At 39.4% G+C, this 27,065-nt stretch overlaps 1 protein-coding gene and 1 non-coding gene across 2 annotated transcripts in view; one reads left to right on the plus strand and one right to left on the minus strand.

Moving 5' to 3' along the window:
• Positions 1 to 27,065, plus strand: part of Mctp1 (multiple C2 and transmembrane domain containing 1) — a 594,489-nt gene that overhangs the window by 193,220 nt on the left and 374,204 nt on the right. The gene's annotated exons all lie outside the window — the stretch shown is intronic.
• On the minus strand, positions 3,007 to 3,138 carry LOC115029148. The gene has a single exon (XR_003834716.1). It is a non-coding gene; the product is annotated as a small nucleolar RNA SNORA17 (small nucleolar RNA).

Here is a 27,065-nt window from a genome sequence, read left to right on the forward strand (position 1 = left end):
TAAGATTCTTACATTTGCCTTTTGCCATCTGGTAATCTCTGGAGTTAGTGGTTGTAGTTGTCTCTGATTAGATCTTGTTCCTTAGGTGTTTATGTTAGCCTCTATCAGCACACCTGGGAGACTAGCTCTCTCCTGAGTTTCAGTGTTCAGAGTACTCTCTGCAGGCAAGCTCTCCTCTTGCAGAGAAGGTGCCCAGATATCTGGTGTTCGAACCTGTCTCCTGGCAGAAGTTGTAATCCACTCACAGAGGTCTTAAAATCCTGTGGAGGATCCTGTGGGTACCTTGTGGGTGTCCTCAGACTCCGCACCCAAGCTACTCTGGTGCTGGTGGGGACTGGAAGGGACTTGTGCCCTTGGTCAGGGTGGGTTTTCTGCTTCCCTAATTAATGCAGTCTCAGGTCCTGTGCAATTTGATTAGAGTAGACGCTGTGTTCCACTCACCAGAGGTCTTAAGATCCCATGGCGGGTCCGTACTGTTTTTGAATGCATGAAATGGTCATGCAGAGCAGCTGAGGCTTGGCACTGTGAGAGGCCATAGAGGGCCATTGGTGAAGGTGCCACCTTGGTTGCAATTGGTGGCCCACGGCAGAAGGGGTCATGCAAAGGAGTTGAGGCTTGGCACCATGAAGAGAGGCTATTGTTGAAGCCAAGTTACAGTGGAAGACAGCAGCGTTTTGGAGATGCCAGTACCATGAGATGACCACCAAGATTAGCAGCAGCAGTGGAGTACAGGCAGCTGAAGCCTAGAAGACAATGTGTGTGCTACAAAGGGCATGGCTGGAGAAGTGACCTAGGCCCTTGGAGGAGCCCAGAAGATTGTGACTTTTATCCCAGACATTGGATGGTTGGAGATTGATTTTTGCTTTTGACTGTGACTGTGCCCTGATATTTTTCCCTCTTGAAGGAAGAAAGTATTTTAGTGGAGCCCACAGTTAAGAGACTGCATTTTAAAAGATATTGGATATTTAAAGGGATTGAACTTTAACATATAAGACTGTGGAGCTTTTAAAATTATTTAAATCTTGGGGATGAATAAGAAACTAAGGGTTGAGGCTTACTAGTAATGTGTTTGTGTGTCAAGTTGACAAGGGGTCAATTGTACTGGCTAGTTTTGTGTCAATTTGACACAGGCTGGAGTTATCACAAAAAGAGGAGCTTCAGTTGGGGAAATGCCTCCACAAGATCCAGCTGTAAGGCATTTTCTCAATTAGTGGTCAAGAGGGGAGGTCCCCTTGTGGGTAGTGCCATCTCTGGGCTGGTAGTCTTGGTTCTATAAGGGAGTACACTGAGCAAGCCAGGGGAAGCAAACCAGCAAGTAACATCCCTCCATGGCTTCTGCATCAGCTCCTGCTTCATGCCCTGCTTGAGTTCCAGTCCTGATTTCCTTTGATGATGAACAGCAGTATGGAAGTGTAAGCTGAATAAACCTTTTCCTCCCCAAATTGCTTCTCGGTCATGATGTTTGTCCAGGAATAGAAACCTTGACTAAGACACCAGATGAGGTGCAGAGCCTGCTCTTCAAGTGTTACTGCTGGTAAGAGACATGGATACTTCTCCCACTCTCATGGTCCCTGGAGCAGCTCTTTTGCCTGCCATAGGTGGTGAAGTACACGAGAGAGGAGAAAGTGGCAATAGAGCCAGCTCTCCTGTGCTCATACCCTCAAAGATGGCTTAGCTGAATCCTCCCCATCCAGGTCTAACTTCACTGCCCAGGCAGAGTGCAGGGCTTGCTCTCCTGCAGTCATGACCCTGGTGGAGCCAGTTTTCTTGCTTGCCTCAGGTGGCAAGGTCATAAAAAGAGGGGAGGGAATCTTCCTCACCAATGACACTGCATAGCAAATGAGAGCTCTCCCTTGCTCATGCCCTTGGGGCTGACTTACCTGCAATTCCACATACAGGGCCAGCTTTACTATGATACACAGCAGACGTGCAGGGCCTACTCTCCTGAGTGCTGACCCTACCAGCTCTCCCACACTCATGCCCTTCATAATAACTTCAGGGCCAGCTTTCCTGTCTGCTGTAGGTAACAAGGGACAAGGGAGTCCTTCTCACCCATGTCACCAAACAGTAGACAAATTGCAGTTGCAGGACCTGCTCTTCCACACTCATGTCCTCAGGGAAGGCTTGCCCAGGCCCTGACCACCAGGGTTACCTCTATTGTGCTACCCTTGTGAGGTACAGGATCTGTTCTCCTAAATGCTGCAGCTGGTGAGGGACAGGACTAGCTCTCTTGCTCTTGTGATCCCAGGGCCAGGTTTTCCACCTTCTTCAGGTGGTGAACAGGGAGGGGAGAGAAAGGTATATTTCTAGCCCATGATACCACACAGCAAAGCCATCCTTCTCACACTCGTATCCTCTGGTCCTCATACTTGCAGCTTCTGCCATGTGTGGGAGCTGATCTCCTGAGTACTGGAGCTGGCGAGGAGAGGGGTTATACTCTTGCTGTCATGCTCCCAGAGCCAGGTCTTCCATGAAGCCCAGAAAAGTGTTGGTGCCGGTTCTGCATAGCCCCCAGATATCAACATGTTCCTGGGCGACAATCCAGACCAGGGTCATCTGCCTGTCCTTTGGTAGTAACAGATTTCCACTACTGCAGTGCCACAAGCCCAGATGTGGCCCCTAGTGGTAGCACAAGACTGGACTCCACCATGGTTGCAGGTACTCACTAGCTACTCACATCAGGCTGTTCCCCACTGCCCATGAGTCTCCAGTTCTGCCTCTCTTCATTGTGCCCACATCCATCTGTTTCTTTTCCTCTTCCAGTTCTCCACCACTGACTTGCTTCTCTTAGTGAGTGTCTGGGGTGTCTAGGAGTTGAGACCTCAGGAGTGCTATGCCCCATTCATGTATTATAGCACAAGGCAGGCAGGGATCATCTCTGGCATGGTCTGCCCCCAGCCCTCAGGATTGCATAGAACCAGAATGGTGGTCATCTCAGGCTTCTCTGTCTAGGACCTCTAATGTTGGAGTGGAGGTTCACTAAGGCTTTTTTTTTTTTTTTCAGGGAGTGTTAGGCTACTAATTGTTCAGATGTTCAGAGGTCAGAACACTGACTCTAGACATGGCCTCTTTCCTCTATGCTACCTACTGATGCACATGTCACACAACAGCCACACCTTCAATCCCTCTAGGCTCAGTATTTTAAGACATTTTAAAATATAGAAAGTATAAAGAACAACATGTTTCTCATCTTTTCTCAAAGTTAGAATGGCCACAAACTTAATATGTTTTCAATCTCTTTATAATATCTTATGTAAGTGTATGTATATCTTTAAATATTAATATTATACATTTTCACTTAAGTGAAATCATATGACCAGTTTATCTGGAACTTGTTTTTCATACAGTTACTACTTTAAGACTAGTTGATAATGTGCATGTTTGTATGGGAGATTGCGTGTGTTTATATGTGTATTTGTGTGTGTTTCCCTTCCAGTGGGAGCAGTGGAGTAAGAAGTTGTGGATTGAGAAAGGTCACTAAAATAGGAATTATTACCATCAAGGCAAAATTTGGACTCTAGAGCCTGTGTTGGGGTTCCAATGCCAGTTGTCAACAACAATGCAAAAATTCAGAAAAGACCAGCTTCTATGTCACCTCATGTCCACTTCTTCCTGGGGATGCACACAGAGCTGGAGTGTAGGGACAGAAACTTAACCCAGTGTGGTGGATGGGTTCAGTACAGGATCTCCATTGACAATGAGTACACAGGCAATGATCACACCTGGAAACAGCTTCAGAGAATTGGTTCCTTTATTGGGTAACAGAAAGGAATATTTATGCCCTGTGGAGATGGCCAGGGTCTCTGGGACAAGGTTTGTATGGCCATGCACCAATGACAAGGGCAATGGTATTAGAAGATATATCACCTACATACTCAGGAGCTGTAGGGTTGAGGGGGGACCTTATAGTGTCAAGCAAAGAGTGAAGCTTGGTAACCGTCAGTGTAACGAATTCTTTCTAGGGTTGATGTTGGGAGAGCTGACTTTATGTTGTCAGATTTGGAGTAGGGGCGTAGCCAACTCTTGCTGTCCTTATGCTTAGGTATCAGCATTGAAGCTCCTCCTGCCCTTCCTCTGTAACCCTGTGTCATTATGGTCGTACACTTCTGTGCCACACTCAGTGGTGGCAATTAGGGAATTAAGAACAGAAATGCTCAGGGAAAAAGATTATCTATGTTACCATAAAGCTTTAATAATTAAATTCAAAAAATAATCACATTCATTTTTCTTATTTTAAAATGTGGTTCTGAGATCTCACTGTGACCTAGATTTTGTGTGTGTAAGTCTTATGTAGGTGAAGAACCTGTGAGATATAATTTCCAGGTCACTGACTGCTGTGATCTGATTGCCCACAGTATTTTCCTCTTAAACATGTTCATAGCCACAGGATCTCTGAAGATAGTGAAATATGCTGACAATGAGAACATTTTGAACGATGCATTGATGAGATTTTAATTAAAAACATTCTTCAAGTGAATTCACAGCTTGGAAAAGTGAAGTCTGATGTTTTAAGTATCTGAAAACACTTGGATACGATAGAGACAAGGCTCAAGTGCACATGTGTTATGTTATATCTCAAATCCAGGGCACTACAGAACTATGTTACTTAAGAATACATAGAGGTTCAGTAGAGCATCACTTGGAAAATGCACTTTTAGTCAGATTTTCTAGGCTCAAACACAAACATAACTTTTTATTTAGCCCGAACTTTTTATTTATTTTTCTTATCTTTGTAGACACATACTTACAAAGATTAAATCAGGCAGTATTTTAGAAATTTTGGAAAGTGCCTGGCATATACTATTCAATAAATTGTTACTACTATTAACTATTTTTTTCAATATTCAATACTTCTGGAGTTATTAAAGTCTTTTACATTGCTGAATATATAAACAAATGATTAAACACTTATAAATATGTTGCAGTAAATAAAAGTTAATAATAATATTGTTTAATTCCAAAGTAGAATTACAAAAGGGTTCAGTAAATGAAGTTAAAAATATTAACAAAATATGAACATTCCATTGTAAATTTAATTCTTCAAACCAAAAGAAAATACCACCCCCATTACCCATAGACTCCTGTATCAGTTGTAGACTAGTGATTAAGATATATCAAAAGAAACAAACACTATCTGGTTTGTTATGTTGATGCTTGCATCATCACTGAACCAAATGATGAATGATGGCCTAATGAGGTCCTGTCAGCTAATGGCACTGGTGCTGCCTGGGTTTGTATAAATGCACTCTGATGTTTTCAAAATGAAGAGACTTAGGGGGATCTCCCTATTTTTAATCATCATACTTACTGGTTTTAAAATATTTATGTATCTATGAAATGGTGGCAAAAATAAACTTACTGCAAATTTGTTTTTCCCTTGATACATGTTAACCTCAGGTTAATGGTCAGGTCTCTCACAGTATGTATCTTTTCCTTGATCATTTCCATTAATACCCAATATGTTGCTTTTCATACAGTACAGATTTGATCAATAGTTAATGACTGAGTGAGAACTGTCCCTTTTGTAAATTGTGGTATATCAAAAAATTAATCTGGACCAGGAATGAATCTTTAAGGACTGAGTTAAACATAGGGGGCTCACTGTATTGTATTCTGATAGTATTCCCCAAATGAATGATGTATGGTCCCCAGAGATCCAGTAGAAGATGGAGGGATCTTTGTTTCTTTCATTCTTTCTGTTATCTTCAGAATCTAATGCAATGCCTTGCACCGAATTGATGCTAATGATTACACTTGGGTCATAGTCTATTCTTTTAAATGTTTCCAACAAGGTAATATTCCTGGTTTTTATTCTCTGTTTCAAAATGATTTTGTAGTATTCTATAGCTTTGATGTTCGGAGTCTAGGTCCTGGAGAAAGTTCTTCCTCCACTATTAAACTTATCAATCTAGCCAGGTTCCCTGGGTTTGGGGGCCTTCACAATTTTCTATTTTTATCCTACTGTGCTGTATTTTTTGAGAATATTATAATAAAACAGTTATGTTATAATTAAAAAGATCACATCAAGCTTTAAGTTTCTAAAATTCCCCAAAGCAAAACAAAATAAAACCCAATATCCTCTGACCTTGTATATCAGAATGATCTAAATGTCAAAGACTGTTGGAGATGCTTACTATGTCTTCTTGCTGGTAAATTTAATCATGGGTGTAAAAAACAGTTGATTTCTGGTCACTGCCTCATAGCATTTTTAGTCTTCAGTTCAATCTTATTTAAAATGTTTGTGAGGTTTTTTTTGAGTTCTGTGAACTATATCTTGGGTATTTTGTACTTTTTTTTGGCTAATATCCACTTATTAGTGAGTACATACCATGCATGTACTTTTGGGTCTGAGTTACCTGACTCAGAATGATATTTTCTAGTTCCATCCATTTGCCTGCAAAACTCAGAATGTACTCATTCTTAATAGCTGAGTAGTATTCCATTGTGTAAATGAGCCACATTTTCTGTATCCATTCTTCTGTCATGGGACATCCAGGTTGTTTCAGCTTCTGGCTATCACAAATAAGACTTCTATGAACATAGTGGAACACGTGCCCCTGTGGCACGGTATGGTATCTTTTGGGTATAATCCCAAGAGTGGTATAGCTTCGTCTTCAGGTAGATCTATTTCCAATGTTCTGAGGAACCTCCATATTGATTTCCACAGTGGTTGTACCAGTTTGCAATTCCACCAGCAATGGAGGTGTGTTCCTCTTTCTCCATATCCTCTCCAATATGTGTTGACACCTGAGGTTTTGATCTTAGCCATTCTGATTGGTATAAGGTGGAATCTCAGGGTCGTTTTGATTTGCCTTTCTCTGATCCCTAAGGACTTTGAACATTTCTTTAGGTGCTTCTCAGACATTTGCGATTCCTCAGTTGTAAATTCTCAATTTAGTTCTATACCCCATTTTTTGATTGGGTTGTTTGGTATTTTTTTTTTTTTTTGGTAATTTATATTTTGAGTTCTTTATATATTTTGGATATCAGCCCTCTATCGGATGTGGGGTTAGTAGTGCCCAAGTGAGGACATGTCAGTCCCATTTGGGAGAGAGAAGCAAGCAATCACAAATGGGGAGGGAGGGAAAGTGGACGGGGTCAGGGGTGGAGGGAATAGGGGAACCTGAGCTGCTATTGGGTAGGGGGAAAGGACTGAAGCCCCGAGGGCCAGCAGAAAGAATGGAAACAGGCAACCTCAGGAAATCGGTTTGGGAGACCCTCCAAAATGCACCAGAGATCTGGGAGGTGAGAAACTCTCAGGACTCAAAGAACCTTCGACGAAATGTCAGACAGTAGGAGAAGGAAGTTATAAAGCCCACCTCCAGCAGGAAGACAGGACATCAAGTGAGGGATGGGGTTGCCATCCCACAGTCACAATTCTGACCCATAATTGCTCCTGTCTGAAAGAATTGCAGGGATAGAAATGTAGAGGAGCCTGAGGAAAAGAAGGTCCAGCGACAGGTCCAAAGTGGGATCCAGTTCAAGGGGAGGTCCCAAGGCCTGACACTATTACTGAGGTTATGGAGTGCTCACAGAAAGGCACCCATCATGACTGTTCCCCCCAAAAGTTCCAACAAGCAGCTGAAAGAGTCAGATGCAGATATTTGCACCCAACCAATAGACAGAAGCAGCCGACCCCTGTTGTTGAATTAGAAAAGGATAACAGAAGCTGAGGAGAAGGGCAATGCTGCAGGAGGACCAGCAGTCTCAATTAATCTGGACCTTAGAGATCTCTCAAACACTGGACCACCAGCCAGCCAGCATACACCAGCTGATATGAGGCCCCCAATGCACATACAATAGAGGACTTCCAGGTCTGTGTTCATTCAGAGATGATGCAGCTAACCCTCAAGAGACTGGAGGCCCCAGGGTGTTTAGAGGTCAGGTGGGGTTGGGGGTGGGGACATCCACATGGAGACAGGGGAGTGGGAAGGAGGTATGGGATATGGAACAGTTGGAGGGTAGATGAGGGGAAATAAAATATGGAGTGTAAAAAATAAATTAATTAAAAATTTAAAAATGTTTGTGATCCTGGATGATCTTCAATGTCTTGTGTAGATGAGGCACAGCTGAACTGTATCGTGCATCAGTCTGAAAGATTGTGCTGGAATTTGTGAGCCAAGCCCATCCTGTACTGTTTGGTACCTAGCCTGTTCTTGTTAAGCTCTGCTGAACTCTTTCTTTCATTTCTACTTTTTTTTTTTCTGGCACAAAAATATGGGTTAGTGCCTGTGTGAATAGCCTGGTTCTTAGCCTCAGCCCACACTGAAGAGCTGGATTTTCAGTGATTCCTGTGAGATTGGGTTAGAGGAGGAGTTAGCAGCTCTGGGTGGGAGTGTTTGCTCACTCTTCATTGCTAGCCAGAACACTGAAGCTCATAATCTTTGTCTAGCCATAGTCTTCTATTTCTATGTGAACACATATTCACTGACATTGCCATATCTTACCTCTTTGATTTAGTGTCTGTTTTGAAATGCATGATTTTATAGGGACTGAAAAGCTTTTCCTTTTGATTTAAGAGTCTGGGAGTTTGCTTATTCCAACCCTTGAAGAAAGGTTCTTGCCTCATACACTCTTGGTAATAACTAAAAATAATCTTTTATTTATAGTTTTGATCCTCACTTCTCCAAAGCATTGTTTTACTTCATTGGTATGCATATAAAACATGAAACATTCACAGTGTTGCTTTGTGTTTGAAAATAACTCCATCTTAAAAAATGAATAGAGTTATTTAATACTGAAAGTATTTCTTTGGCATATTTTACTGTATTATAATAAATTTCAAAGGTAAACAAAGAGCTATAAAATGCTTTCTTGTTGAAATATTAGTTTTTAAATTAAGTGCCGAGTGGAAGAATTTAAGAAAAGATGCACATACACAGGACTTTTTCTCCAACTAAAACTCAGGTTTTATTGGACATCATCCCCTTGTCTTCTTTTATTCAACAAGCATGGATAAAATTTATGCATTTAGAAATAATACGTTAAAACTGCAGCCTGCCATCATAAAATTAACCTGGGGTTCTTGAAAAAATTGGCTGCAAGCATCCTTTGTGCATCGGAACCTCAACTCTTTATACTTCAGTTCCATACCTTCTGGAGACAGATGACTGTTGAAATGACTAAAGAATGTCAGATTTGCATCTTAAGGTTGGGACCAGAATCTAATTTGTGAAAATACATGAAAAGAATGGGAGATTATTTGGAGATTTAGTCAACTACCAAAAATTACATAAAAATTTAGATTTTAATATATACTTGTTATATATTATATATTTATGATATATTACATGTATGTATATATTCTCCATGAGAAGGCTTGAGTTCACTACTAAATCTGAATTACTTGGCAGCTTTAAGTTAAAGCCCAGGACAGTGGTTTAGAAAGAAGTTAAAGAAATTGATTTTTTAAAAGCCACATTTTAAAAATAGCTTATTTAAATTATTTAGAAGTAATCAGTTCTACTGTGAAGTACACCTATCAATTGCCAGTGTGCATTACAGCATATCACAGGATGGCATTGAAAAAAAGAATTTTCCCAATTTTCCCAAATGTCAGACAAAATTTACCTCAACATTACATGCAAATGCATTGGCTATAGGCTACCTTCTTTTAGTTTATTTCCTCACTTTTCCATTTGTAATTTTTAAAATCATTAGGAAAAACATAGCTTTCAGATGTGTATATTATCCTATTTATTTATAAGTTATATTGAGTCATTTGGGCAAGAGTAAGAGATGGCTAAGAGTACTAGCTTATACACCATCCTTCATAGATAAGAGCTCAAGATACCTTTGGTAGTCAGAGTTGGGGTTTTTTTATCCTGGCTTAAGAAGAGGCTTCTGGTAGAATGCTAACATGGATGTCCCAAGGTAGTAGACAGAATCATCACCCGAGGATTCACAACAGGTGACGCCCCCCCCCCTTGGATTTATGAGCCTTGCTGAAGCCTGTAATAACTAGGTTCCATGTTCAAAGATATGGGGTAATGAGAAGGTACAGAGGCTCTGGCCTAGATGGGCTGGGATAAGACAGATGGGGATATATATCAGGCCTTTGTTAAATAATTGGCCCAGGGTTCAATTCTAGAGTAACAGAAAACAAGTTTAAATAAGTGTATAAAAAATAAAGACAGGAAAATGTTGACTTGGTAAACACAGCAATCTCCTGAAGCTGACTCAATAATGTATCACAGATGAAGTGACCTGAACAATAGAAAGACACGATCTTACGTCTGTGAGACTGGAAGTGTAATGTGGAAATGTGGTCAGGCCATTGTTCTGATGGATGCTGGACTGATTCTGCCCCAAGCCTCTCCCAGCTTCTATAGTTCAGTGGCTCATGACAGCACACCTCTTGTGAGCTGGTAAGGATACTACATGGTATCATTCTTGTGAGCATATTCTGGTGTTCAGACTTCCCCATTTCTATCAAAAGGGAAGTCTTCCAAGATTAGGGGATAATCCAATGTGACCTTAGTTTAGCTAAACATTTCTTTTTACTAAAGAGAAACCTTTAACTAGCAACTGGATTGTCACTTTCCTCAGACTAAAGTTCTTTCAGAACTGCTATTTTGCATGTCAACTTTTTAGTTTTTGTGACATTTTATCCTGTTTCTCATTTTCCCATGTGATGTAACTTATTCTAGTTTTTGGATATTTTACCTTACATGATAGTCCAGATTTTGATTTGTCCATTTTAGCCCTCTTCTACCAACTTTGCTCTCATTGGTGGGCAGTAATTCAAAGCTCCTGGAAAGAATTTTGGCAATAAACTGGAGATCATCTTCTTTGAAAGAGAGATTTTCCTGAGGAAGAAAATGCTGTGAGACTCACTGTGAAATGCTTAACCCAGGGTGCCTTGCTGCCATGTAAGACTCACTGGGAAGAAGTGTTGAACCCAGGGTGCCTTGCTGGCTGGAGACTCACTGGTAAGTGCTGAAGCCACTGTACCTTGCTGGCTTGTGAGCCTCACTGGGAAATGCTGAATCCAGTTTGACTTGCTGGCATATATTTTGTTTTACAAAGAAGTGAGCAGCACCTTGAGGTAATGGGATTGATGCTGATCAAGGAAGTAAAACTGGGAATTCAAATGTATCATTCTTTAATTAAAGATGATGCCATTAAATAAATTATATGAGTGAGCACAATGCCAATGCCACAGCTTTGGAGCCTTGATTGGTGTCTTTTGGAATCCAGTCTAACCCAGTGCACTCAGTCTTCCCATTATATTAAGATCTTGGCTACATTATTCTCTCTCTGATTGATGACTGTAGTGGAATTTTTTGGAAGTAAAGTCAAACAAGCCCACAGCAAGAATTCTTTGCATAGTGCTAGATGCTGGCTTTGCCTTTGTTCTCACTGTAAGGAGGAAAATGATCTCACATGGCACAGTGCACCCCTTTTGTGCTTAGTATGTCCAGGTTTTTTGTTTCCTTGTTTGTTTGTTTTTTGTTTTGTGTTGTTTTGTTTTCTCGTGTTTGGTGTAATGTTAGTTTCTTAGTAAGCTGAAAGACAGAATGTGCCTTGTCTGGTGGCCAACTCTCCTAACAATGATTTATCTAGATTAGGAGCTTCCTCTTCACAGTCGGGAGCGATACATGATGTTTTGACAAGAGTCTGTGACATCTACCAGAGTTACTTGGTGTTCTTGGATGACAACGGCAGACGTATATTCTTTAAAATTAATCTCAGTAACAAGGAAGTTCTCAATATAGTTCTCCACATTATTTTTCCTTTGGGTACAAATTATAATAAATATTATCAGTCAAAATAACACTTTTCTTGTAAAACTTTTATCTAAGCCAAGTTATTTTTGCCATCTATAGTTAAGGAGAGCAATAATAACTAATGGCAGATAAAGATTAAAGTATATTAGTAAGTTATCCACATCATGACTCCTGAAAATGTTGTTTAACACAACAATTCTATCCCTTTGTCTGATGCTTTAGGGGGAAAAACAATTATGTTCCCAGTTATGTTCATCAGTTTGTGCTATCCAAGCCCAAGTAGATACACTCTCTGTATTTTAAATGCTGTCATTATGAAAGTGTTTCTTTTAAAGTTATTCTGATTAAAAAATGTTTTGAATCATATCTTCTTAGACACATCTTTAAATTTATGAAATCCAGAATGGGGGAGGGGGGCACGTCTTTATTCATGTTGGTGCATCCACTTCCTAGCCCAATACAAGGTCTAAAATAGGAGCCTGATAGTAAATGAAAGGGATAATTAATGGATGGATGGAAGACAGTTAAAAGTTAGAGAAGAGGAAAAGAGAGGATGAAGAGACCTGCAGATACTAAGAATTTATTTACCTGGTAATAATATTGTGAGTTACTTAAGTATATTTAGATTAATTAAAGGTCACCATTTTAAACTTCATAGAACGAATCTAAACATGTTATTCATACAATAACCGAAGGACATAATGTAGGACCCTTTTAATTTCTTTATGCTTAAAAACTTGTATCACATTATTGACTTAGAAGAATTTCTACAGTTTACTAAAAAAGTCATATTGCTAGAGTTGCTCATTCTTACTAATTCGGTCACATAATATTTTAATAGTTGTTATGTCACAACATACGCTACAAGTAAGGGGCTTAAGGAAGTGACTTGACATTTACAGTATATCCCAGTCATGCCAGGGAGAAACATTCAACCAGGGAACAGTGAGAAGCAGTCGGGGAAACAGTGTCATGAGCCTGAGTCATGTCCCAAGAAGCACTTAACCGTGGTAATGTGAGACCCTGAGAAAACACATATGTCACAGAGGTCACCATGGGACAAAGATCATGGATCACTTTGGAGCCACATGAGACATATTTTCTGAGAATGAAAAACACCTCTGTGGCTGGTGTTTCAGTATTGATGTTTAAGTTCTTTTTATTTCATACCATTCATTTGGACATAACAGAGATGAAGAGATCACCATGAAAAGGACCATAATGCATATTGTGAGGAGATAAAGTTATGCCACCTGTGCCACCTCTATAACTGCAAGACATCATCCTGAAGGCTAGCATTGATCTGTCCTTCAGGTGTTGGAAGTTCAGGCTTGAGATCTGAAAATAAGTCAAGACCGAAAACATCATGTGCTTCTGAATTCTCGGAATCTATGTAAGCACGTTTCAGCACCTACTTATTTATATCTGTTACAATATGCACAGGGAGATGGATATAGTACTCATAGGATAAGCAACCTGCCCGCAAAGGTATCATTTAGGGAACAGTTTCACTCTCGGGCCTTTAGGATTCTGAGACCATGAACATCTTTGGTGATCTATATAGTCTTTATTTATTTGTGTAATAGTTCTAGAGTACCCAGCATTCATGTTTCTAGATACATAAAGTATTGTGGGTTGCTCTGGTGCTGTTAGTATTCTGATGTTAATTCTGATTTCTCAAAGGTGCTGCCCTGGTGAGGAGTGAGTCATGTACTTAGGTGATTTCATGTGAACCTTCTCTTTCACTGGTCAAATAAAGGCTAGGGAAGTGGATTGGGAAGTGGAAGGGAAAGGTGGGGCTGGAGGTTTTAGAGAGGAGGAAAAGAGAGTAAGACACAGGGAAGACAGAGGAAGAGGAGGTGGAAGGAAGATAAAGCCTGGAGAATCCACAAGTAACAAGAGCTCTCATAGCTGGGAAATAGAGTAGTGTCTTGGTAAATTTGCCCAAATTAGGCTTACAGCTTATAAATATTGTAACTAAGTTGTGTGTTTTTATAGGGATTATTATTTTTTTATTTTATTAAACTAATAAAATTTATTTTAAAATATACAACTCAGTGTTGACAGTTTTTTTAAGACATCAAAAATAGTTTATAATAGTTAAATGCTTCTTAAATATACATGGTATCTTCTGAAGCTAAAAGTAATATGCACTCAACCAGTTTTTAAAATCTGCTTGGAACATTAACCATGATGGAAGTAGAAAAAAATCTCTTATGAAGTCCTCTATGTAAGGAAATTGTAACATGTTCCTGATTAGAGAGAAACCATTCCATCTCAAAGGGAGAATACTCAGCGTAACTGTGGCCTCATAGAATGAATTGAGTAGTGTTCCTTATGTTTCTGTTTTGTGGAATAGTTTGAAGAGTATTGGTATTAGGTCTTCTTTGAAGGTTTGATAGAATTCTGCACTACCCCCATCTGGTCCCAGGCTTTTTATGGTTGGAGACTTTTAATTACTTCTTCTATTTCTTTAGGGGTTATGAGACTGTTTAGATGATTTATTTGATCCTGATTTAACTTTGGTATTTGGTATCTGTCTAGAAAATTGTTCATTTCATCCAGATTTTCCAGTTTTGTTGAATATATGCTTTTGTAGTTGGATCTGATGATTCTTTGAATTTCCTCCATTTCTGTTGTTATATCTCAATTTTCATTTCTGATTTTGTTAATTTGGATACTGTCTCTGTGCCCTCTGGTTAGTCTGGCTAAGGGTTCATCTATCTTCTTGATTTTCTCAAAGAATCAGCTCCTGGTTTTGTTGATTCTTTGTATAGTTCTTTTTGTTTCTTTTTGGTTGTTTTTAGCCTTGAGTTTGAATATTTCCTGCCATCTACTCCTCTTGGGTGTATTTGCTTCTTTTTGTTCTAGAGCTTTCAGGTGTGCTGTTAAGCTGCTAGTGTATGCTCTCTCCAGTTTCTTTTTGGAGGCACTCAGAGCTGAGCTTTCCTCTTAGTACTGCTTTCATTGTGTCCCATAAGGTGGGGTATGTTGTACCTTCATTTTCATAAAATTCTAAAAATCTTTAATTTCTTTACTTCTTCCTTGATCAAGTTATCATTAAGTAGAGCGTTGTTCAGCTTCAATATGTATGTGGGCTTTCTGTTGTTTTTGTTGCTATTGAAGACCATGTTGATCTGATAGGAGGCATGGGATTATTTTAATCTTGTGACTGTTGAGGCCTGTTTTGTGCCCAATTATATGGTTAGTTTGGGACAAGGTACCATGAGGTGCTGAGAAGGTATATCCTTTTGTTTTAGGATCAAATGTTCTATAGATATCCATTAAATCCACTTGGTTTATAACTTCTGTAAGTTTCAATGTGTTTCTTGGGACCATTTGCTTGGAAAATTATTCTCCAGCTTTTTACTTTGAGGTAATGTCTGTCTTTGACACTGAGGTATCTTCCCTGTATGCAGCAAAATGTTGGGTCTTGTTTTATCCAGTCTATTAGTCTATGTATTTTTATTAGGGAATTGAGTCCGTTGATGTTAAGAAATATTAAAAAATAGTGATTGTTGTTTCCTCTTATTTTAATGTTTGTGTGGCTATCTTCTTTTGGGATTTTTGAAAGAAGATTACTTTCTTGCCTTTTCTAGAGTGTAGCTTCTCTCCTTGTGTTGGCATTTTCCATCTATTATCCTTCAAAGGGCTGGATTTGTCAAAAGGTATTGTATAAATTTGGTTTTGTCATGGAATATCTTGATTTCTCCATCTATGGTAGATGAGAGTTTTGCTGGGTATAGTAGCCTGGGCTGGCATTTGTCTTCTCTTAGGGTCTGTATGACATCTGCCCAGGATCTTCTAGGTTTCATAGTTTCTGGTGAAGACTGGTGTAATTCTGATAGTTCTGCCTTTATATGTTACTTGACCTTTTTCCATTACTGCTTTTAATATTCTTTCTTTGTTTTGTAAATTTGTTGTTTTGCCTATTATGAAACAGGAGGTATTTCTTTTCTGGTCCAATCTATTTGGAGTTCTGTAGGCTTGTTGTATGTTCATGGGCACCTCTTTCTTTAGGTTAGGGAAGTTTTCTTCTATAATTTTGTTGAAGATATTTACTGGCCCTTTAAGTTGGAAATCTTTACTCTCTTCCATACTTATTATTTTTAGGTTTGGTGTTCTCATGTATCCTGTTTTTCCTGGATGTTTTAGCTTAGGAACTTTTCTGCATTGTGCATTTTTTTTTTGACTCTTGATTCAAAGTTTTCTATGGTATCTTCTGCACCTCAGATTCCCTCTTCTATCTCTTGTATTCTGTTGGTAATGCTTGCATTTATGACTCCTGATCTCTTTTCCAGGTTTTCTATCTCCAGGGTTGTGACCCTTTGTGACTTCTTTATTGTTTCTATTCCCATTTTTAGACACTGGATGGTTTTGTTCAATTCCTTTACCTGCTTGGTTGTGTTTTTCTATAATTCTTTAAGGGATTTTTATGTTTTCTCTTTAAGAGCTTCTAACTGTTTACCTGTATTCTGTATTTCTTCAAGGGAGCTATTTATGTCCTTCTTAATGTTCTCTATCATCATTATCATCATCATGAGATGTGATTTCAAATCAGAGTCTTGCTTTTCTGGTGTGCTGGAGTTCTTGTCCTTGCCTATCACCATCTGTTTTTCTCTAGTGTTAGCAGGTCTTGCTGTTTCTGACCTTGTCTTGTCCCTCCTGTAAGTCTGCAAGTCAGTACTCCTGGGAGATCAATTCTCTCCAGGAGGAATTTGGGTATGGTGAGCTGTGGCACAGTGTCAGCTCAGGGGTGCAGACAGAAACCGGAAGGATTCTTTCCTAGTCTGTTCCTTGACTCCTGTGTCCTGATGGCTCTGTCCCTCTTTGGCCAGGGATTTGAGCAGAAGTGGTGGTCTTACTTGTGCTCATAGGTGTGTCCGTACTCCTGAGAGACCACCTCTCTCCCCATAATATTTGGGTATGGAGCGCAGTGGCACAGGATCAGTTCCAGGCACTGTGGCATAGGATTAGCTCCAGGCACTGATGGAAACTAGAACAATCCTCCTCTCCCAGACTCCTCCTTCATTCCTGTGTCCTGAGGGTTCTGGGTTGGTCCCTTGTAGCAGAAGTGGTGTTCTTACCTGTGCTCACAGTTATGTCTGAACTCCTGGTAGACTCTCTCCCAGTGGTCTTACACATGCTGATTGAGCTTGGAGATTATCTGCAACATAAAGGTGTGAACAATAAAAAATAATTGCTGTCAAAAATATCTTCCAGAAGAAAATTCTTTTGAAATATTACAACTGATCGTAAGTATTCAACAAGAATCTTAACCTCCAGAACTGCAAATTGATTTGGTAACCATTAGCAGGATATAAGCAAAAAGATGTCAGTCATAGCTCTGGTTTCTAGGAGTTCAGTCTAGTAGCTGTATGTGCTGAAATGCAGTAAAACAGTACTAGTAAGTATTGCCATAGTGCAGCATTTAGTGTAACTATCTGCAAAGACCTGTTTGAGTGTGAGAACAGAGGAAAGGTTCCCTTGAGGAATGGCCCTGAGAACTCCTAATTATCCTTTAGAACTGTGAGGAAACAGAACTCATGTGTTAAGCTGAAAGCCGTGGATTCGGTTATCATCTCTGTTGGTGCTCATATTCATTCATCCTTTAGTCCTTGGATATTTTGCCATTTCCTTCCAAGGGTTTACAAAAAATTAAGAATTGTATTGATTAGTAAGAAAATGACTAGCATAATAATGCAACATCCAAGTATTGATATAATAGAAACATTTATTTCTAAGAATCTTGTCTCTTGAGGTTCAGGGAACCAACCAAATTGTGAAATTAGCTGTTAGAATTTACATTCATTTAGCTGACCAGAGCTTTGTTTAAGATTTCTGTGCATCTTATAAGGAATTGTAGTGGTGGCATATTAACCTTTCAAATGAGATGTAATTATGGCACCTCTGTCAGAGTTTCATGAATCCTTATGGAGTTAGTTCATAGAACACTATTGCCAAGAGATATGTTTTCAATTGATCCTTCATCAGTGCAAAGTTCTCCAACATTTTGGGAAATAGAAAAAGGAACATTTTTATATTCTTACTAAATCTTCACACATTTATGAGTACTATACAACAATCAACTCACCAAATTGTCAAATTCCAATGAAATATGACCTAATCTTACCCCCATTTCACAAAGGGCAATGCTGTGGTATATAAATATAGTCTCCGGTTCTATCATTCTATCCGGCCCCTATTCTGTAATGTCTATGTGTCTTGGTTTGGGGAGTCATTTTGTAGATTTACCCATTGGTACTATCTATTTCCAAATGGTCAGCCCTGAAAATATACTTACAAGTAACATTATATAGACTGGGCTGGTTACATACACACACACACACACACACACACACACACACACACACACACAATATCACAGCATGTAACAACTACTAATGAATAAAAGGCCATGAATTTGAAAGATAGCAATGAGGGGTATTGGGGCAGGTTTGGAGGGAAGAAAGAGAAGGGGAAATTATGTATTTATATTGTAGTCTCAAAAAGTTAGAAAAAATGAATTTGAGTCATTTTCTTAGGGTCTCATAGCTGGAACATGTCAGACACAGGATTCAAAATCAGACATTCTGACTTGAGTAATATTTTAAACCATTATACTTTTCCTAAAATATGTAGTGAACACTGTAATATCAGGTTGGTTTGAGAACTTTAATTATAAAAACTTCCTGTGTAATCATATTTTTGCAATTACATATGTGTTTGAATATCAATCATAAATCCCATATCTGGGTTAGGCCACCCTAGCCTTTGACTCTATTTGGCCCTAATATAACTGTTTTCCCCAGACTCTTTTATTGATGCCTTTGCAGACACTTGACTCAAGCTCCAAGTCAGGGACTCCTGAGTTGCTTCACCACCCACTGAGACCTCTGTGTTTGTCTTGAGTATGTCCACCTCTCCTTAAGGGCTACTTTTGTAATGTCCACTGAATCATAGCCTAGTCTTCTTTGTTCATTCATCCAGTCAGCAAGTGTTTATTAGTTGTCAAGCACTTCACTGAAAGCAACAGTTACAAAAATGCACCACAAAGATATAAAGTCTTAAAGCATGGTCAACTCATAAAGAACAAATTTTCAAACCAGGTGAATTATATAAAAGAAACAGCAGATTGCTATGTTATGTACTGGTTGGTATTAAGGTTTTGTTGCTGATAATGGAAGGATTCCCTGAGAAGCAACAGAATCTTGAAATCTGAAGAATGGAAAGAGCCACCCCATCCAAATGCCCTGGAAAAGAAGGAACCAAATAAACTATCAGCTGTGAAATCTTCTGTGGGGCAAGAGTTTGACACACTCAGGAAACTTGCACAAGGCCAACACAGCTAGTGTGCAAGGAGAGTGGGGAGTAAATGGAAGAAGGCAATAGTACTTATTGTTCTGGGCATTGCAAACTGTGATAAGGGAATTTCAATGCATAGAAGTCCACTGAATGACTACAAGCAGGAGAGTCACAGTCACTTCCATCTGTTATAAGATGTCAGTTGCTTTGGAGAGAATGAGTTGTAGAGAAGCAGGAGCAGAAGGAAAACAGAAGACCATTATCAGCATGCAGGTTAGAGATGATCTGTGTTGTGGCTCAGGGAGTGGTGACAGGCTTGTAAAAAGGATGAGGTTAATACATGACTTGGATGAGTCATAATGGATTTACTGTTGGGTCTCATGAGAAGTTGGGGGAAAGGATGAGAAAAATCTGATGCTGTGTTGATCTGAGTACTATGCTTTGCTTGAGTTAAAAGAGAAAGGTCTGAGTGGAAAGCAGCTTGGGGACAAAAATGGACACAGATTACATGTGTACATGATTCAGACGTTTGACTTGACACGAGGCATTTGAGTGGAGAGGTCAAATAAACAGCTAGGCATTTGGCTTAGAAGTCAGGCCACCTGCAGATGCAGAAAAATGGGTGTCACCAACACTGTAGGAATTTATACACTAAGACCACGCTGAAGTGTGGAGATCAGTGATGCTCTTCTTCCTTCTTGAAGAGAGTTCTTTCTCTGCTACAAGTGACAAGGGTGGAAATAGTTTTGCTTTTTTCCAGAGGCAGCATATAGCAGAATACTAGCTGTGTTCTATATACAGCAGGAATCTATCCCTCTGTTTTCCCTTAACCTTCTCTCCTGACAGTATAATTTCCCCTTGCTGTGACTATACTTTTGAGTGAAATAAATGCATTTCATCCCTGAAACTCACTCTACAATGTGATACCTCACCAATGAGAACAAAATACTTTGATTGGCATTGTCTCTCCTATTTAACAAATCTCCCACCCATGTGCAAAGAAAGAGGAAATCCCACTACACCACACTCTTCTTGAGAACAGTAAACTTTGCTGTTTCATATGAGAAAGATCTACTGAACTTCTGCAGGAGAGAGACTCTGTGTGTGCATGTGACATTATTTGCAGTGAAAAAGTCCTAGAGGCTACAGAGATGGGCTTCCTGATATCTGGTTCCAGCCACGGAAGCCACATCCTTTAGCATATCCCTTACTAATTCACAAAGTGCAAATGCCAACCAATTAAAGTAAAAAGGAGTCAAGAATATGCATATGCAGTTCCAAAGAAACATGTCATTAGGCAATGGTCTCCCAATAAACATGTAAACACAGAAATTGTTCATTTTCAATAATGTGATAGATCAACAATGTTGAAGGTATAGCTTACAATTCCGTGTTGGAATTTATAACATTTCCATGCCCGGTTTCTCTCATTTCCTTACCTGCAAAATGAAAAAGGTAAAAGCTAAGTGGGATGATGGAGTCAAGAGTTAGAATCTGAGGATGAGTTGGGAGGGAGACTCAGGTCTTTGCCTGGGAAAGAACACTCTTAGAGGAAATAGTGCTTTGTTGAGATGCTGAGTGAGAGGATCCTGGATGGGTCAGTGCAGAGACAATTTGGAGGGAGAGGGAAACAATCTTGATTAATGCTCAGAAGGATGATATATTAAGGTAGTTTAAAATTGCTTGAGAAGTAAACATAAATACATAATAAAACTTCCAAACTGTTTAACTGGGCATATTTGCATATGACCTTTGCAAAAGGTCAACTTACTGGAACTGCTTGAGAGCATCTGTTCTCAGTGGTCAGAGAAGTGAAAAATGACCAACCATCTACAGAAAGTAATAAACAAATGGCTAATTAGAATTTTAAGATATTTTAAAACTACAACCACCACTTCCATTTTGATCTGATGTGGTGGAAAGTGTTCTTATAGGCTGAGTCTTCTCCTTAGCCCCTTCTTGGATTTTATATCCAAAAGAAACCAGATGCAGTTTTTATTCCATCATTGTGATGCTTGGGGTTACAAGTAACAAAAACTACAGCTTCCCTCACTTAAATTTTAGGGAAAATTTACTGAGTCAATCAACTAGGAAAACCTAAGGTAATTGTCGTGGTTTGTATATGCTTGACCTAGGGAGTGGCAGTATTAGGAAGTGTGGCCTTGTTAGAGTAGGTGTGTCACTGTGGGCATGGTCTTTAAAACCCTCATCCTAGCTGCCTGGAAGCCAGTCTTCTCTTAGCTACATTAGGAACAAGAGGTGGAGCTCTCAGCTCCTCCAGCCCCATGTGTGCTTGAATGCTGCCATGTCCCACTTTGATGATAATGGGCTGAATCTCTGAACGTGTAAGCCAGCCCCAATTAAAGCAAGGCTGGCTTACAGGTACTAGGGTTAGACAGAGGAATGGGAAGTACAGTTCATAGCTTAGGACACTGTCCCCATGTGGGTGTTAGTTCCCTCCTCAGGGAACTACAGCTCATACCTTATGGCCACTGTCCTTAAGAGTGGGTGCTAGTGGTCCCATCAGGGTTACTTGGATATGAATTGGCTATATTACCCTAAAAGAGAATTATTAATCACTCTATAAATGTAATTCTTAAATAATGGCTCCAGCAATTTGTTGTTTGCTGTTCTGTTGAACTAGAGAAGAGAAGTGGGTGGATGAGATAAGACAGGCTAATCCATGATGGAAGCACATTCTATAAGCCTGTTGTTATGGTTACTGAGTGTGGCTATTGACACAGTGGAGTTAGCTCCACCGAAACTCTTTACAAATATGTGTGCTTTTGTTTTCAATTTTAAAACAGTCTTATACTTACAGAAAAGCTGTAAATATCAAACACAGAATTCCATATACTCATGCTCTATTTTCTCTATGGTTAGTATCTTATATTAATACCATTACACATAGATAGGCTGAGGTGACAGCTCATTTTGTGTGGCAAAGTGCCTGCCACACAAGCATGGGGAGCTGAGTTTACATCTCCAGCATTCATGCAAAAAGCTGAGTCTAGAGGCAGGTGTCTAAAACACCAGCAATGTCAGGACAGAGATAAGCATATTAATGTAGCTCATTGGCCAGGCTGACTAGACCATCAATGAAGTTCAGGAAATAGGGTAGGGAGCCATCAAAGAAGATACCCAACACTGACCTTTCGCTTCCACAAACATCACATGCAAGTTTGGATGTCTTTGGTTATCATTGATGGCTCCTTTTCTGCTCCTTATTTACATATAGTGCAAACAGCCTGCTTAGAACACATCACATTCAAACTATGACAGATAACAGTATGGATGTCTAGCCAAAAGGTCGATCTCCCAAAAAGTCCAATCTAATTAAATTTTAGATGGCACCTTTCTAAAAGTTGAATGGAATTACAAGATAAAATGATAATCATCTTTCAGATAAATAATAAATACTTTTAGTATTAGTATGCCTTACATATTACTTGAGATTTATCGATATATGAATGAAACATATATAGTTTCATTAGCTTTCCAGACTTTCTTTGTCAGTCTTTTAAGTCTTTCCTTGTGTAATGATATTCACAATTTTGAGGAGCACGTGTGAGGTACCTCATAGAGTATCCTTCAGTTTGGGTTTAGCTAATGTTTCTTGGTGCTCAAGTGGTGGTATGCTTGGAAAGGAGGGCCACAGAGGTGAGGTGTCCCTCTCATGGCATCTTACCAATGGCATGTGCTCTTGAAAGGAAATAAAACTTGAGACCTGTGATTCATGTAATGTATGTCAAATAGCCCAAAGAGTTGTTTGTGAGCTTTGAAACCTGGGGCTGAGAACATAGCAGAACAGACCAGGACATGTCCGGGCAGGCCCGTCGCCTCCCTATCTCCCACCCCTCTGACCTAAGTTAAATGTTAACAGGCTGCTGATGTTTAAATGGACCAATCATGTGAAACCCCACCAACTCCTTCCCCAGCCCCACTCCTTTTCTATAAAAACCCCTAGCTTCCACGCCTCGTGGTTGAATCCACTGTCTCCTGTGTAAGATTCGTTTCAACCTGGAGCTCTGCCATTAAAATACCTCGTGTTGTTACATCAAGGTGTTGTGTTCTGTTCGTGATTCTTGGGTGCACGCCGAATCGGGAGTTGAGTGGGGGTTTCCCTACTAGGTTCTTTCACTCTCAGCATAAACAGCCACTGCTGATGCTACTTCTTGCCCCTGTCTAGTACAGTGCTTTGCTTTTCTCCAGTTCCCCCTCTCTCTTCCTCCTATTTTGTGCTCTCCAGAAGGAGGTAGCTAAACAAAGCATACTCTGAATGAATTGGGAGTGTGCCTCATTTCCTCAGGGAGTGTCTGAAGCTGTTATTTTGGATTCTTCTACCCCCTAAATTTGTCTCTTCACCCCTATTTTATGTATTTATTCAATCAGTTAAAATTTATTAGCGTAGAATCTTGGATATACATTCTTGCCATCGATTGTAATTCAGCACTACACTATGTATTTTATTTCTTAGAAAACTTTTAAAATATTTTTCCCATGAGAATTTGTGAAGAAAGTGGAAAAAAAAATCACTGTTCGCTAAGTGATACCTTGTGCCAGGCCCCATGGTCAACTCCATGTTTGTACTTTGGTTTGATCTGTGGGAAAAAACATGCTATTTGCCCAGCAGAGCATGTGAAATCCTGATTCAATCATAACTCTGCACCCAAGGCCATGAGATTGTTCAAACAGATGAACTACATTTGAGCTTTATTTTAAACTTGTATGTAGATAAAAATGGTACATGATGTAGTGTGTTCCATGTGAACTCATTGTTGAATCAAAGCAAGTTTGTGCAATTCCTTTATACAATTATCTTTATTTTAATTTAAAAATTATTTAGTTTTATTGTTTATTTATGTGTTTGTGTGTGAGGTTATAGTATCATGCACATGCAGGCACCAGAAGAGGCTAGAAGAGGGCATTGGATCCTCTGGAGTTTCAAGTGATTATGAGCCATGTGCTACATCCATTCCAGTAGTGACTGGCATGACAGGCCTGGAAGACCTGGAAGCAGTCCAGAGGCAAAGAGTTTCTTGGAAACTTAGCCTCCTGGAACCTTGGCATTCCCAAAGCTAGAATGTCCCAGATTTGTCTCTGGGATATTGTGGAGGGTCTTGCATGCTTTCTTACAGTATTTTACTGGATAAGAGTTAGAAATCTCAGGGCAAGCTTAGCAAAGTATACTTAGAATCTTCATTACAGCCAGGCATAGCAGACTACATTGAATATTAGAAGAAAGTTGGTGAATTCTTCTGACAAATGGAGATTCCCTATAGATACTTTAAAAAAAAAACAGCCAAGTTACTCTCATATGCAAGTATTTACCAAGTCCTAGGAAAAAGGGGGGTTGTGGAATTGCATTATTCATGATAAGGTCAGCTAGAGCAGAACCCCCTGGTGCTAGCTTTCACAAGGCTCAAAGGAGTAGCATAAATTGTGACTAGGGTATGAAATCCTTACCTGTAATTAGCTGACTCTAGGCAGAGCTGTTTTATCTTTACTGTAAACATTGCCTGCTTCCTGTCAGTCCTTTGAAGGCATCCCTCTTTTATATGTCAGATACTTCAATGTACCTTGCCTGCTGTGACACCCTACTCCTTTGTTTTCTGTATTCTATAAGACTGGTGCTCAATTTGAAATAATTACATCCAGATACAGCACTCCCTTGTGTCTGTGTCCTTTTGTCATTCATTTCTGGCCAACCCTTGCTCACCTGCAACCAGAACCCTGTTCCCTGAAGATCGGAGACCCAAGGGTTTGTCTGCAGCAGCCATATATGTTAAGAAACTAACCCTGAGCCTTCTGAGAGAGCAATAATAACTCTAACTACTGAACCATCCCTCTAGCGTAGATGTTATAAAGAAAGATTTTATAATCTTAAGTGCTTCATATTTCTACTCATATTCTCATAACCATATAGCCTACACATCTGTGGAAAGTGTGAGAACTAAAAAGTAGGAAGAAAATCAAGTCAAGCTTCACTTTATCTTATGTTCTTGGGTACTCTCTGACTCCTTCTTATAGCCTTGTGTATGCTCTTGTGGACTTCTTGACTCCCTCATCTTATAGCCATATGTATGTTCTTGAGGACTCTCTGACTACTTTATCATATCACCATGTGTATGTTCTTAGGGACTCTGTGACTACTTTCAGTGTTCATATAGTTCATAACCAGCATTCAGTTGTGTACCCAACTTCTCAACTCACTTGTTTCTCCTGAATTCTTTTCCATGTAGTAAAAATACTCCAAATTTAACCACTTCTATGTTCTCAGAAATACTGAACTACACTCTTGTTCTTTGGGCTTTTCTGGAGTTAACTTTGAAGTAACCAGGCTCCTAAAACCAAACCAGTATGAAAAACTGTATTTGGAAGGGGATATGCATGGAAGTCGAATAAGTAGGATTTTCTGTCAATATTTTGTAATAGTGGATGACATTGGAGAACTATGTGGTGACAGTTCTCTGGATGTGGATGCACAGATATGAGGTTTAGCATCAACCCAATACTTGCTATATGCACTGCTCTCTGAGATCATTAAAGTCTCAAAAGTTGGTCTGGAGAGATGGCTCAACCATTAAAGGATAAGCCCAACCAAAAATATAATCTCCAAAACATCAAATCCTTCCAAAGGCCACCAACCAAAAATATAATCTCCAAAATATCAAATCCTTCCAAACAACAAACTCTTTTGCCAAATGTATTGCCCAAATTTTGAGAATTTAAAGTGGTCTAATTTATTAAAGCATATGGACAAAGGTGTGTATCAATGGCTCCTTAGTACAGATATCTTTTTGATGACTTTATTCTTCACGGAGTTGTTTTATTGTTGTTAGCTCTGCTTTTTAATGAAATTTGGATTTCTTTGAGGAAGAAGAACTGTTTGGCAACATCAAATAATGAAGGGTCAGAGATGTTAATACAAATGAAATCTGTTTTGTTTTGTTTTGTTTTTGATGCCATTAAATATTGCTTTAGTGAAATAGTAAGAATAAAGTCATTAAGAAATACATAAGTTAACATTTGAAACCTAACACAAGCATGATTATTCATTTCTGTTTAATCTCTTATTAACTATTAGAGAACACTAGTAGTAGCAAGTGAATTACATACACATTCAGACATATATCGAATTAAAACAGGAAGAACCTCTTTTGCAAGTATCTTAGCGCCAAAGCACTTTCAATTATATTTAAAATCGAAGTTTTACAAATCTATTTAGTAAAGAGAAAGAAGAAAATGTTCCTGGATATCTAACCATATTTTCCATCTGCCTCATATCATCACAATAAGGTAGTCAGTCCTCCTAGGCTTTGAGACCTGACTCCTAAGACATCCCTTCTGTAGTTTGATAACTGTACTTCTCACCCAATACTGGATAACTACTTGTATGTAATTTATTTTCCATTATAAGACACTTTGAAATATTTTATTTTATCATCATAACTGTCTTTTGTGATGTTCAGTACCTCATTTCAAGTGAAAGATTCAGAGAGAAAGAGAAGCCTTTGGGACTAAAATCTAACTGTAGAAGGGAATAGCTGTGTGCATAAGAATGGTGACGAGAGAATCATACGTTGACTCAAGTTTGAATAAACTAGATGTGTAGGTGGAAAGATTACCAGTAAAAAGAGACTGATGATATAGAGAACAGTCAATTTAGCAGAGAGGCCATGTGTGAGTAAATGGTATAACAGGAGTCACAGAAAAGGCATTCCAAGAACACAGGAGCTTAAACTTTGTTTTTCCTGCTACTTTTCTTTTTTTTTTTTTTTTGTTTTACTAGATATTTTCTTCATTTACATTTCAAATGCTATCCCCAAAGTCCCCTATACCCTCCCCTCTCCTTGCTCCCCAACCCACCCATTCCCACTTTCTAGCCCTGGCATTCCCCTGTACTGGCATTCCCCTCTCCTCCCATTGAGGGCTGACTAGGCCATCCTCTGCTACACATGCAACTAGAGACACAGTTCTGGGGGGGGGGGGTTACTGGTTAGCTCATACTGTTGATCCTCCAATAGGGTT

Source organism: Mus caroli, chromosome 13, assembly GCF_900094665.2.
Source record: "Mus caroli chromosome 13, CAROLI_EIJ_v1.1, whole genome shotgun sequence".
NCBI lineage: Eukaryota > Metazoa > Chordata > Mammalia > Rodentia > Muridae > Mus > Mus caroli.